Source organism: Ipomoea nil, unplaced genomic scaffold (assembly GCF_001879475.1).
Source record: "Ipomoea nil cultivar Tokyo-kokei standard unplaced genomic scaffold, Asagao_1.1 scaffold2580, whole genome shotgun sequence".
In the NCBI taxonomy this organism is placed as follows: Eukaryota; Viridiplantae; Streptophyta; class Magnoliopsida; order Solanales; family Convolvulaceae; genus Ipomoea; species Ipomoea nil.
This window is the reverse complement of record NW_017619008.1, coordinates 754,167-764,786: the sequence shown is the minus strand read 5'-3', so window position 1 is coordinate 764,786 and position 10,620 is coordinate 754,167.

The following is a 10,620-nucleotide window of genomic DNA, read 5'->3' as shown; positions in this document are numbered from 1 at the left end:
TTAGACTACTTAAATCTAAGTTTTAAAGTTAAGAAAAAGGGGGTGTTACAATATCGTCCACGTATCTCACTATGGATTTACCCAATAGGTCTTTAAACAAACAAGAGACCATTCAGGTGTAAGTCATGCCAGAGTTCTTCAGGCTGAATGACATTACTCAGTAACAGTACACCCCATCCGGAGTGATGAAGGCAGTCTTCTCCTCATCGACCAAGTGCATGAATATCTGATGATATTTGTGAAACAAATCCATGAAACTCAAAAGGGCGCATCCAGCCGTCTCATCTACCATCTAGTCGATGCGTGGTAGGGGAAATGGAACTTTGGGAGATGTTTTGTTCAATTTTGTATAGTCGACGTACATCCTCTATCGTCTGATTCATCACCTCTGCGATGATGGGACTGGCCAGTGCTGGTGGGAAAGCCGGTGGTGCGTCGGCGACTTGCTCCCCATTAGGCAGCGATGCATTCGAATGTGCGTTGACGGTTTGCTCGTGCTTACTAGAGTTTGGGCGGTTGAGCTATTCTCGCAAATACTGACCTTGTGATGCTTGATTCTGGCCACCGGTAGCATAGGTTCTCTGTGTTCTTGCCATAGTATTCTGCTTGGATTTTCTCTTGGTTGGGTAGAACGACACGACCATTTTTTTTTATCCCCACATATGACCCTAATGTTGATTTTATTGACCACTAGAGTAGTCAAATAGTGGAGCCAACACAGCCGGAAACTAAGACAATGACTGTCAGAAAAAATAGCTCTCTATTGTTGTGTATGCGTGTAAAAAGCTTAACCTTTTTCAAGGTGTCAAGGTGCATTTATAAAAGAATTTTAAGGGACCTAAACTAGGCAACTCTATCTTTCCATAAATACAACCGATCTTCCTTCCTAAATATAGTTTATCTTCTTTCTTTAATTCAATTGATCTTCTTTCCTTATAGCATCCATGTTTCCCACCGCCTTCCGCAAGATCCGCTCCTCAAATCTCTTCCGGATTTGGCTTCATCTTCTACAGTCGCTCGAGTCCACTTCTGAGTTGGCAAATAATTAGATCAATCATTCAACCGTGCCTCCGAGCCCGACTCTCCTGGGCACTCGATGACCTACTCTTCAAGTGAATTTACGATTACTCGGCACTTCGGTGAAGTACTTGCCCCCGGGGTTGTCTCACCCGGCCACTCCTCCGACTACTAGCACCTCTCGGTCGATGCCCGACTGGCTATCTCAATTGCCTTACTAACTGCCCATAAGATCCATCCGACCTCCAGGCAGGTTAACCATGTCTCACATCCAGCTGTCTGACTGGCTAACTTCCTCAACCGTCTGGCCACCTAGTTGGCTGACTCCACCTTCCATCCGACCACCTAACTGGCTAACTACATCACCCATCTGGATGTCTAACTGAATAATTCCTTCACCCGTCCGCCCACCTGCCTGGTTGACTAGAATTCTCGTGCAGCTCCCTAACTGGCTTGATTGACCATTCACCCTTTCGTCTAACTACATCGAGCATCTTGAGACTGGGTCGGGTGACTTCACCACTCTATCCCGATCGATCACTTGCCTTCGTACCTCTGCTGATGCCCCCACCCAAGGCTCCCCTAGCCAACATGATAGTATTTCGACTGGTATCTCATTTTCCACACTCGACCTACCAATTGACTCCACGTCATCTCCATTGCCTAATCTGACTGGGGTACGCTTGTTGCCCATCCTATCATTGTTAATCAAAACTATATTATGTCAAAGTCTAAACTAAACATAAGAATAAATTTTATACCTTTTAGTTAGGGATGAAATAGGGGCGGGATGGGACTCCCCGCCCCCGTCCCCGAATTCAATCCCCATTCCCCGCTCCTGCGTCATGTTCCCCGACGGAGATTGAGAATTACTCTCCATCCCCGTCCTTGCGGGGATTTTTCGAGGACAGGGACTCCCTACGCCATTTTTTACCACTATCTTAAAACATTCAATTCTTTATCAAATAAAATTAGTTTACGGTTTACGCTTTACATTAACAAGCTAGTAATTAACACAATTTTTGTCTATTAGAAATACTAGAAATCTGAAAATACTAATAAAGCAAGTGGGTATACTGGAAATCTACAATTTACTACATCATATTCAAATCCAACAAAAAAAAAAAAAAAAAAGACAAACAAACAAACAAAACAAAACAAAAAAAAAAAAAGAAAAAGAAAAATAAATAGTAATACACTATATTTCTTACTGGAAGTACTTGAGATAGAGAGAGAGAGAGAATGGATACTAGGGAGGCAAGGATGGCGAGCCTTGGAAGATGGGATGTCGACGACGAGTTTGAGAGGCTTGGATAGCGATGGCGAGAGAAGCAGAGATGGTGTGACTATGTGAGGCATTAATCAGAGTGAATGGGAGGATGACGACGCGACAACGACATCACGTGTAATCTAGGGGTATTTACGTCTTTTTATGTTTGAGGCATTTCCTGGATTACACAGCCAACTGACGGAAATTCTAACGGTGGACTAAAGGTGGAACACTTATAATAACAGTGGTCGCAATGTGGCAAAATTAATTAAAGTGGACTAAAATTGGAAACGCGTCTTTAACAGTAGGACCAAAAATGGAATTCACTCTTTAAAAAACTAATACTTTAACGTATTTCATATCACTTTGAAAGAATTCACTCTTTAAAAATTAATTAAGGTGGAGTGCACATTGTTGACCTTCCAGAGCACATTGTTGAGTTTTCCAGAGCATATTGTTGTGCCTTCCAGAGCACATTGTTATGCCTTCGAAGTGCATATTGTTTTGCATTAGAGTACACATTATTGAGCCTTGCAGAGCATATTGTTGAGCTTTTCAGAGCACATTTTTTAGTTTCCAGAGAATATTGTTGTGCTTTCGAAGTGCATATTATTTTGCCTTGGACTACACATTGTTGAGCCTTCCAGAGCACATTGTTGAAGATCGTAGGTGGAGAACTTTTTATTTTTAGAGATGAGTTAATCTTGATCACTAATTACTAATTTGAGTTGAATCTTGTTTGCTCATTTATTATTCAATAATTGTTTTAATGTAATACCCCGAATTTTCAAACACCTGAGCCTAGTATTAATCACCCTTAAAGGGTAGGGTTGGGGAAAAATGAAAAGGGTAACATAAATACTAATTACCAAAATAAACAACCAAAGGTGATGCTACTCCGTAGTCACCCTTCACAAAGTAACTACACGGAAAGTGTAACTAACAACATCAACAACCATACATAAAGGGGCCCACATAACCCATATAATGCATAGTCTAAGCTCCAAAACAGAACATAAGGCTCACAGACCTAAGTGTCAAGCACTACAAAACATAATAATGGTAAACTGAACTACCCAAGTCTAACATCAAGATAAGTTTAAGGGTTTGACAAAACAACTAGGAACTAGCATCAAAACACTATACTATCCCTAGCTCCATCTATACGCGCTCAGCAATCACCTGTCAAACTTGAAAGGGCTTAAGTAAAAAGTGTACAAAGATAACCCATTAGCACGAATGCTAAGTAGAAACCACTCCAACCTCTGAAAATAGATATAGATATAGATTTTGAAAATAGGTAGTTTCATAATTATCACACGTTAGGCAATCAAGGAATGTATATAAGTCAAATAGATTCACAAGTACAAGGATATACATATACGAGAATAATACTCATCTCATAAGTATAAAGCTCACAAGCAAGTGTAACTCATGTACCAACACTTATGCAATCCATGCTCAACTATACATACTTTCCATGCACTAACAAGATATGAAATCAATAATAAGCACTCTCTCAAGAAAACGGTAATATATATATATATATATATATATATATATATATATATATATATATATATATATATATATATATATATATATATATATATATATATATATATATATATATATATATATATATATATATATACATACATACATAGACACACACACACACACACACACACACACACACACACACAGATATTAGTAATGGAGGGGTCGTCATACTTTCCACGAATCATAATCGTCTCATCAATCTTATCGTATCACAATCTCATCATATCATCAATCTCATAATACTCATCAGTCTCATCATACTCATCAGGGTCATAGGAAGCAGGAACTCCATCGCAATTAAGCCCTAGTGAACGGTGTTTCCCACATAGCCGCCACATCTGCCCATCATAGCGGAACCTCAATCTCATCAATCATAACGGTGGGGAGGTAGGAACTTCACGAAGTGTGAATGAACCTATCCGGGCTCGGCGAATATCGGTCGGACCTAACAACGTCTCGCCCACAAATCTCATAAGTGACATGGAATCGAGACTGCTATCTTAAGTGTATACACCCCCTAACTGGGATTCCAAGCCCTGCGGGTAATAGCTCAAGCGCCATAGTAAAATAGGATTTTTCTACTAGGTTACTTTCATAAATACTACCGGGGATCCTCCTTCCGGTTCTCATCTCAACACAACATTTCATCATTCTTTTCAAGTAATCAAAGATCAAACACCACCTCCAAGATAAAAAGGTTTTCCTCACATCAAACATGCAATATATCACACACGTGGCATACTATGCCTAAATGTAGTTAAGAAAATATGGAATACAGGATAAGCAAGTGGGATATAAAGTTTACCCAAAACAATATGGGACCATATGCAAAGATTCAAACCCAAGGGGTTTACTACAAACACACGTAGCACATAACACATAGCACATTAGAACAATTCCTCGAGTCCTACGAGTCACGGAAACCCACAAAGCACAAGTGGTCGGGCCCGAGAAAAATCTCAAGGGCCCTTGGCCGTGCGGGCTAGGCGGAGTGTCTCGTGAGACCAGCTGCGCCAACCGCGCAGCCTTGGGCACAGGTGGCAGGCCGCAAGAGACCTGCCGCCTTGCCCTGCCACTGGACACGTGGGCTAGCCGACGGGTCTCCTAGGACCCGTGGCCAAGCCCGCACGCCACCGAGGGGTGGCGAGGTAGTAGCCTCGTATCTCTGCCCTGTTCCACCCCTGGGCAATTTTCCCACTTCTAGACCTGCTACAACTTCCAAATCACACCACCAATGTAATAACATCAACAATACAACATCCAACAACACATTCCAATCACAAATACAATATTACTATCATTTCTAGAGCTCATTCATCAACAATAGCAGTGAACAAACATTTATCAGGAAAATAAGAGGAAAAATAATATATTTTGGATGTCCATGGGTTATACCTCAATCTTGATGCTTCCAAAAGCTAGGATCTCTCCCTAGACCTCAAGGTTGGTTGTCTTCTCCACCTCCTATAGTCCCACAACCAATAAAACCGAACAAAGACACAATGTATCATTCACAAGCACAAGAAATATTTAATGCTACATATATTCTAGCTAAGAAGAGAAGAGAAGAGTGGTGAAGAGTCGTAGAAATGGATTGAAGAAATGAAGGAAACCGTACACTTGTGTTGCCTCCTTCTCTCTAGGTTTCTCAGGAGAATGAAATGAAAGTGAGTGAAGTGTGGAGGGATGGGAAAATTATGATGAAACAATAACCTTATATACCTAGGGCACAAAACCCTAGGCCATGCAAATCAGCCCACTCTCATGCCAACGCTGCTCCACGGCTCGAGCTACCTCCAGCTGCTCCTCTGACTCTTGGGGGTGGTGGCAACGCCCTTTGACTGGCTTGCTGGGGACACTCGGCGACTTTGTGGCCCCTATCTCCACATCGGTAGCACCAAAACGCTTGGCCATTGCAATCTTGGCCCGCGTGCACCTTCCCACATCTACGATATGCAAACATCTTAGCTTGATTCCCTTGCTCCATCCGGTTGGGTCCTTGGGTTGTAGGTGATGCATTCTTAGCTTGGAAACTCGGTCGCGGCTTCTTAAAGGTGGAAGAACCTCCACTCTCGGTCCTCTTTCTAGCCAGCTCATAAGACCCTCGCTGAAGCTGCTGAACACGGTACAGATCCGCGGCACTCACATAAGCATCCTTTTAAAGAACTCGGCCTACTCATGGTCAAGGCCTTTCGTGCTTCATAATTCAAGCCAGCAACGAATTTCTCAACCTTGGCGAGCTTCGTAGGCATGAGCATCCGAGCAAAGCGCGCCAACTCCAAAAACTTCTTGTGATACTCAACCACTGACAGAGATCCTTGCTGGAGGTGGAGGAATTCCTCGTATATGGCGGCTCGCACATGTGCCGGGTAAAACCTCTCGCGCATCCTATCCTTAAGCGCAGACCAATCGAACTCAGGCTCTTCAAGGTAGGCCGGACCTTCATGAATCCACCACAGATCAGCCTCATGACAGAAGTAGAACGTTGCCAGTTCTACCCTTCTCTCCTCAGGACAACCCACCACCGAGAAGATCTTATCGAACACCCTTATCCACTCCTCCAAAACAACCGGATCTTCTTCACCCGCGAAGGTCGGCGGTCTGTGACCCGACACCAAACGACCCATGTCCCTGTGCCCAGCAGGTTGAGGAGGTGGCACGGGATGGTGGTTGTTCAGCAACGCCTCACTAAGAGTCTGCATTGTCTGTGTCAACTGCTGAAGGTTCTGAGCAAGCTGCTCATTCGTCGGGGTCTCCGGGGTACGCCCCCGTGGACGAGGAGGCATTGCAAGCTTCTACACCAACAACACGGTTACCAAAAAGACAACAAACAAGCAAATAACTATAAACAACACTTAGCTCATCGCGCAACCTAGAGTCCTAAGACTAACACTTAGATTCTTAAGGTCACTTTAAGGTCTCAAACCATACTTAGCCACTTAGAAGTCTAGACTTTACCCACCTAGGCTCTGATACCAACTGTAACACCGCCCTAATTTCCATGGTAATTAAAGCCTTAAACATGCAGATATCTAAACAAAACATCAAACACAGCGTAAGACTGAAAAGGATTATATAAACTGGAAACGAAAAGGGTGCTATGCCACGCTCACCCAGAGGTGAACACACAGGCTAACATCTGCATAAACCACAATCTAAAATCCATACATGTCCAAAGTACTAAAGTCTATCCTTGGCACACAGTCCATAACAACAAAACATAGGAGCTACACTAGCAGGTTCTAGACCGAGCTCACGTCTATACATCACCTGAAAGAAACACATAAAAGATGGGACGACTCCCGGTCAGAGAATAATGCTGGTAACCCACCAATACATGTGAAATATCATACATAGATAAGATATATATACAAAATCATTTGCGAAACGGAATATGTATATATAAGTTCAAAACCAAGAGCAGAAGTCAACATAAGACTCTAGGCACTCACAATCAACAATACGGGAACACATCCCAAGACACAAGATGTAATAACGACTCACAAGAACGACTCAAGGCATAATCTACCATCACACAGTAGATTAACACCCGACATGCATAACTCAAGAGAATAAGGACACAACCAATGGCAACACATGCCTTTGTGACTACACACGTCACAAGAAGAGAACTCACACAACGGCTACACAAGCCTTCGTGACATCACCCATCACGAATTGATATGCCTTCCTTATGCCCGGTTCCAACCTTATGGCTACCCCAACCTTATGTCTAGTTCCAACCATTGCCTCCAGGACCCCTGTACACCAAGTCCAACTTTTTCCCTCCGAGGACCATCGTCCCCATCCGCCAATGACCGCCAACAAAACCACCAATTTCATAGTACATGAGGGTACCGATCACACACATGGCAACACATGCCTTGGCAACACATGCCTCCCAAGAAATACGTGAACCCGACACACAGGTCACAAACTCCATAATCACATCATGACCACCACGATGACCACTGTCATACCTTGGTGACTAGTGTCCCATACCACTAATCGTGCAATCCAGGTACAGCCACACACACCACACCTCAACAGGAATCAATCAACGGATTACAACGAAGATATGAAACCATACTCAATCAAGGAATGGATCACAGTCCAACAACAACGATGAATAACACATGTCATCATCAACAATAGGAAGGTACAAACAACACACACGCTAGCATTTAAACACCGAACTAGCATGTTTATCAAATGGGTAAACCAAACGTAGTTCCGAAGAACACACAAGACTCATCACGATTCAACGAATCACAATGTTGAACACTTAGAATGATTCAAGACACCAAAACCTACATGGATTCCTACCATATAGTTCTAGACATACGAAACATGAAGAAGACGCTCAAATAGCTCCACAAAAGAACATCGAGAAGTCAAAAGACCAAATACCGAGTCAAAAGAATCACGGGGAACAAATCCCCACCATCCAACATTTGTATACCCGCGGGTGGGGCCACGGGTGGACCCCCACTCGTGGTTCCGCCCGCGGGAACCATCCCACAACACACATGTACCCCGCGGGTGGGGCGGCGGGTGGACCCCTACCCGCCGTTCCACCCGCGGGTACATGCCTTGTACCAAAAATATCCCTTCAGGGATTTTCAACTCCAAGCTCAAATTCAAGTCCAAAACATGCCAAATCTCACCAAATACAACAAAATGACTTGAATCAAAGGAATAGCCAAACAATGGCATACATGAACCCTAATAACAAGCTCTAGATATGCATTTTCACAAGACAATGCATAAACACTCACATTTCATAGCAAAATCACATGTAGAATCCAAGAAATCATCATATATGTAAGCAAAATAGATTTTGTAGAGCATGGGTTACCTCTTGTAGACAAAAACATTCACTTAACACTTCACCAAGCTCCTACTAAGGCTCACCTTCCAAACCCACTTCAAGAACACACCAAAAGATCATAAAGATTCTATCTTTAAGAAAAGACACCTTAGAAAACACTAAAAACACAAGATGAACATAGATCTTACCCTCCTAGATGCTCATAGGTATGAAAGGTAGAATCTTGGAGACAACCCTTGAAGATTTGACAAAGCTTCAACTTGTCTTGGAAGAAAAGCTATCTAACTTTTAGAGAGAAGGTAGAGCTAAAGTTTAGAAAGTGTAAGGAGAAAGAATGAGGAGTGTCTACTAGGTTAGTTTGCATTACTAACACAAGGTGAAATGTCATGAATACCCTTACTAAAATGAAGAGGTGTAAGGGAACAAAGGAACTCCTCACAAAGCTTAAGGTACAACATTGACTTTGGGTTGACTAGTCAATTACTAGTCCTCGACTATTGTATTTTCAAGAATTTAAGGAATTAAATTACCATTTGAATTAGGATTAATTACTTAATTAATCCTTTAATCGAATTTTGAATTACGGCCATACCTCCTTTCGTTCCGGCCCAATCAAAGCCCACTAACTTCTTAGCCCACACCCAATATCCCCATCACAGAAACAACTTGAGGTGAATATTTTATAGATTTTTTTTTTTTTTTTTTTTTGGAGGAAATGCATATAAAACGCAGAAGTATCCACCATGCAAGTTTCATGCATATCAAGTGAAAAATGTTAGGAAAAGCCAATTGAATAATGCTAGGTTAGGTATGAATGTTCGAAGTCGATAACTTTGAGGAAAAGATCAATTGTTTTGTTTTTTAAAAATTCAAACTAAATTCTACAATGTCTCATCTTAAACAATATATATATATATATATATATATATATATATATATATATATATATATATATATATATATATATATATATATATATATATAGACTTGCGTTCAAATGAGGACAAGTATATTATAGAGGACTGTGATGACAGATGTAGTGTGTGCCATTAGCCTGTATGTTGTGTGCATGGCCGAATGTAGTTGTGTGCCACAGTTTGTATGTCGCGTGCATGCATTTGTTGATTAATAGGGCATGGGTTCGAAACCTGATGCTTACATGTATTCTTGTGTGCCATTGTGTATTAAATTGTGTGCCTGATAGTAATTTGTTGTATGCCCATTATTTGTCCTCACAATCCTCTATATATTGTTGTCCTCATTTGAACTCAACCCTATATATATATATATATATATATATATATATATATATATATATATATATAACCAATAAATGCCAGAATTTATGATGTAACCTACTAACCCATGTAATAACCGAAAGAAATTGATGGCATTTTGTTGAAATGCAAGAATCAATGTCAGAATCAAAATAAGTATCTAAAATAAATGAATGTCTTATTAAAAAGGATTTTCGAAAATAACATTTTATCCGAATTTTGATTTAAGATATAAATAGGAATGATATTGAAATTTAACAATAATAATTAAATTAAAATCAGCACTAAACTTAAAGTTGGAGAAACTAAAGAGAAGACATACTTGTGCCAATGGCAACACACCACGTTTGCTCTCATTTAAGTTTGCATGTTCTGGAGAGTCCTCCAAAAAGTCTAAATCAACTTCTCTTTGTTAATATTGTGGATGCTGTTTTATCCAAATATTTGCAATCCCTTAAATTGGGCTTTTATTTTAGAAAATGACTAAAGATCTTCCCAAAGAAGAACAATATTGTAATTCTATTTTTCAATAAAATTAGGAAAAATTACATCTTGGGTCCCTGAGTTATACCCAAGTTTCGACTCAGTCACTGAGTTCTGACCGTATCCATTTTTAGTCCTTGAGTTATGGGCGAAGTGGCGCATTTGGTCCCTCGGAGACT